Raw genomic sequence first — 4658 nt, 5'->3', positions numbered from 1 at the left:
ATTATTTGAAGTAAAGTTAGCATTGCAAAATAAATTTCAACTATACAAAAATACCCTAGCAGTGATGTGACAAAATTCCTTTTTTTGTTAATTTAATTTTTAAAATATGGGTGCGCATTACATTCGATAGCGCATTATATTCGCGTAATTCGGTATGTCCTAAGCATCGCCTCAACGACGTGTATGGAAGAACAGTTTGCGTCTCAAACCCGTGGACGATCGGAGGAAGCTCGCCTTGAAATGAACACGAGTCTATAGTGTATTTAGCGGAATAAACCCGTACATGTTTCAAGACAATATAATACGCTAGCAGATCTGCACGGACGCAGTCCCTACTACCACGACGTAAAGTAATCAGAACAGATGTCAAAGAATGAAGCTGTACCTTCGAAGCGTATTACGTATGCGCAGTGTTCCTATTATTTAGTCCCGCCAACATAGTGGGGCGGCCAACACCTTGTGATGGGACTTCTTCATATATGTCATCTATATAGCTATGTTTTAAGTAATATTATGACCGGGTCTGCGCGAACGCAGTCCCGACTACCAAAAATTATGCACCCGAGTTACCCACATTAGGGGTAATCGCAGGGGTCAGCCCAACCGAAGTGCAATGGAAGAGCCTCGTCCTGGAGGAACCGCCTTCATGATCACGGTATCCCCTGTGCCAGGTAAGTATGCTATAACCGAGAAAATCTCACTATCTTATAACATACAGTGAGCATCACACGAATCGAGCGCGAATCACTGTTCACATTACGCGTGCCCACTCCTGCAAGGCACACCGCCAAAGACGTTAGCAAAATGTTTTTTTGTCCGCCAACGAAGTTCCATTTTGTTAGGAATGGGCTGCCAGCTCTGAAAGACGCCATTTGACGGAAACGATACTCATACAGCCCCTAGCCGTCCAGTCTAATTGGGCCGAGTAGTTCCCTGCAGCGACGGCAGATGGCTCTCCAATCGATGCATGAGCGCGCATGCGACGCTTGCTGCCCCCTCCATCGAACGAATTTGCAGATAAGTTGGTCCCTTCGACCATAGATAGTATCTATGGTCGAAGGTTGGTCCCGACTTTGGCGGCTAGAGGTAGCGCATCTGTTGTGCCTGCTCCAAGATGACTGTTCTACCTGTTCAGTTTACAATTGCCGTTTTCGCAAATAGTTCTGCGAACTGTTGACGTGTTCTGCTATTTGTTGTTACAAATCAAAAACAAAACGCAACAGTACTTGATATTCGTGCAGCAGAACATTCTGTTAACATATTCTTGTGCAGAAAACAATCGAAATGAACAATAGGAAAAAGAAACTGTTGTTTTACGGTCGAACAATACAGCTACGTTATAGTTACGAAGTTTTTCGTACAAAGTTCAAATTAAATACATTAACACATCAGGTGTTCCGTTGTTAAAGATAAAAACTGCACTCATTCCATTAACTTTCACAAATGCTTTCACTGGATAGCTGCAGAGGATCTTACGGAATGATGTAAAATGAAGATGAGACCACATACAGGACGAACTTGCTGCAAGACAGGCAGAAGACACATAAATGCAAGTGCGTGTAGGATATAATCGTATATTTGCTCTTAATATATGCTTCTACAAGAAAGCGTAGGAAACCAGCAAAAAACTTGTGTTACGATCTAATAATTAAAGCGAACGTGTATGCATTTGTTATTTAACACATTCTCCTACATAGAAGCGTACGAAATTTAAATAAAACTGTTGTTTTACGATCCAATACCTTGAGCTGGGCGTGTAGCAGATAAAACTACATTAGCTATTAATACAATTTTCTACAGGAAAGCTTAAAAATGAAAATAAATTTGAATTATTGTATGTACGATCTAGTATCTGAGATAGGCGAAGAAACATAAATTGTATTTGCTATTAACACACACGTCCTTTTGCAGACACGTGTGGGAAAATAAAATTTCTTTTATAATCAAACAGTTAATACGTTATGTGGCGAGAAGCTGCATAGTGAACGTGCACATTACCTTTAATCTATATTCGACGGCTGAACATCTAGCTCTGCTCCAAACAATTCTGCCGCCTTTACCGACTCAGTAGAGCTGTTGCCGATGTCCGGAGCAGCTGTCTGTCGAGTCTGAATCAGCCTCGTTGATACGCTCTCAGAGCCACGCGACGAAACTTCGCCGGCAATGTCTGATTCTAGTCGAAAATCACGCTCTTAGTAGCTTCGTCCATCAGTGCGTATCTATGCCGGTATTCGTCGTTTTTCGTAATGCTCGGTATTGCAGCCGTAGTCATATGTTTCAGTTGGGAATAACGCTGCTGACATTGTTCGATGACATTTTCTGTTTCATTAAATTCCAGATAAGTTTGATTGTTTGGTGGAAGGCGTTAAACTTATATCCGATCCTTTCAGTACTGCATCTACTACATATTCTGCCTCGGGCTTGTAACATTTCACCATTTCCTAAAGTTCGTATCGTGTTAAATCCGCACCAAACGGAATTTTATGCCGAGTCGGTCAATTTTTGTATATCTGCTTTACGAGAAGATGTGTTACCCTTTCAACCTAATAATTATCTTTTTCTGTTTCTACATTTGTTTGAAAAACGAAACCCCAAATCTTTCAAAATTTTCCTTAAGTTATTCGTTTCCCTGTAAAATTAATCATCATTCACCTAAACGTAAAATTTTCGACGGGTGGTTTTTTCTAACGTCGTAGTATTATAAGAACTTTCTTTTCACTAAAAACACATATCAAAGTCGTTGAAACACTTTGTTTTCTTCCTCAGTCTTTTCTTTATTGGTGTCACAATTTTCTGACCACTCCGTCTGACGTTCACATTGCACACTCTCCTTACACTCTCCCTTCTGCGGCTGCTGCTTCCCGACAGAACTAAACTACGTTATTTATCAACACTTTTCCTTGTGAGCATACTCTTGCGCGATGACTATCCATTTCAGCAAACACTAACAATACGCGGCATTAACTACGCACCACACCTATAAGGTTACTGTACAATGCCGAGCCACGTGCGTCAATCGTGTACTGTCGAGTGTTGTCGGATGCCTTCGGTCCCGTATGTGCGTCTGTCCAGTTCAGCTCCGCGTTCTGCCGTTAGCAATTGTCTAGGGAACAGGGTATACAACCATAGCACGCACAATGAGTTACGCAACAGAATCTCCCTCCTATGAACCTGCGTCCACACAATGCCCCTTTATCACGATTTTATTAGGTCGCTTTCTTGTTCAACACAAATTTTGCAGTTGATTTTAAACCAACGTCTCATGGAGCTAGAAACTTGAGTCATTCAACATAGCTTATAAGTGGATGACAACTCATATTAACTCGATTAAGTGTCTGGTATGTGGTGAACAGTGCTTTCTATACCACTGTGCCTGTCGCGAATGTTTCCCTTTAAGGTTAGCGATTCTCTCTCATTTTTAGCTTCACAGTTCTTTCGCGAGACATACGTAAAAGGAGGCAACATATTGGTTGAATTCAGGTGAAGAGAAACTGAAATCAACCTGAAATTTACAACACGTCTGTTGTAATCTCATCAAAATGTTTGAAATCGACTGAAAAATTTTACACACAAGACTAAAAATCAGAAATTAATTATTTAAATAAAAACTTTTTAATATAATACCTTTTTATAATGGACTGAAAAGTATAAAATATTTTCTCCTAGCCGGCCGGAGTGGCCGAGCGGTTAAAGGCGCTACAGTCTGGAACCGCACGACCGCTACGGTCGCAGGTTCGAATCCTGCCTCGGGCATGGATGTGTGTGATGTCCTTAGGCTAGTTAGGTTTAAGTAGTCCTAAGTTCTAGGGGACTTATGACCACAGCAGTTGAGTCCCATAGTGCTCAGAGCCATTTGAACCATTTTTTTTTTTTTATTTTCTCCTAGGTCCATACAGATTCCTAACCCCATATACTGAGTCCTGAAAATTTGTGCTTGTGAATAAAATGAAATGATCGTATGGCATTTATTAGACGGGATATCACCTTCGGGGTTCGGCCGCCGTATTGCAAGTCATTTCAGTTGACGTCAATTTTTAGTAGCTAAGGCAACGTCCGTAAAATGAAAAGCGTGGGGCGCATGCAGTAGATAATACTTTATTAATAGCAAGGAGTGTAGAGGGTAGCTATCGTTAACAAACATTACGCAACGGTTCGTATCATTTGCACACGGACCAAATTTACGCATAGTAGGCAACAAGGAATTGAAAAACGTCTTCGAGCTCAGGGGACGGAGAAAAAGTTGGAGAACTATCCAGAAATTGGCATGATTTAGCTCCAATATCGGGTTTCACATTTATCACTGTTATTTTGTTTTGTGGAACTAATGACGCTATTGAAATCTGCTCGTGTGTTGCTGGATTACCGGCGTTGTCTTCGGCTAATTCCAGGGGATATCCCAAGAGCCATATTCCGTCTTCGCATAGACTCGAAACTGAATCACTTGTTTCTAAACAGATGCCAAAAACACCACTTGGTCAGCGTAAATGTGTTTCAAACTTTTTACTGATTCTGAACCAGACGTCTCCACTTTCTTTGTGTATATCCGGTTACAGTTCCTAATTGCGCTACTTTCATTGAGCCTTCTGGTGTACAATAGAAAAATGGTAGATTAACATCAACTTAAATTCATTAATTAATGACTAGATATTGACCGTAAG

General features: G+C 41.0%; 1 non-coding gene across 1 annotated transcript; it reads right to left on the bottom strand.

Annotated features, from left to right (window-relative positions):
* Nucleotides 1–516: 516 nt before the first annotated feature.
* Nucleotides 517–679, bottom strand: LOC126485526 (U1 spliceosomal RNA). The gene has a single exon (XR_007587999.1). It is a non-coding gene; the product is annotated as a U1 spliceosomal RNA (small nuclear RNA).
* Between the last annotated feature and the right edge of the window lie 3979 nt (nt 680–4658).

This window comes from Schistocerca serialis, chromosome 6 (assembly GCF_023864345.2).
Source record: "Schistocerca serialis cubense isolate TAMUIC-IGC-003099 chromosome 6, iqSchSeri2.2, whole genome shotgun sequence".
NCBI classification, from domain to species: Eukaryota; Metazoa; Arthropoda; class Insecta; order Orthoptera; family Acrididae; genus Schistocerca; species Schistocerca serialis.
The sequence above is the reverse complement of the archived record's forward strand: the minus strand, read 5'-3'. Positions and strand labels throughout refer to the sequence as shown.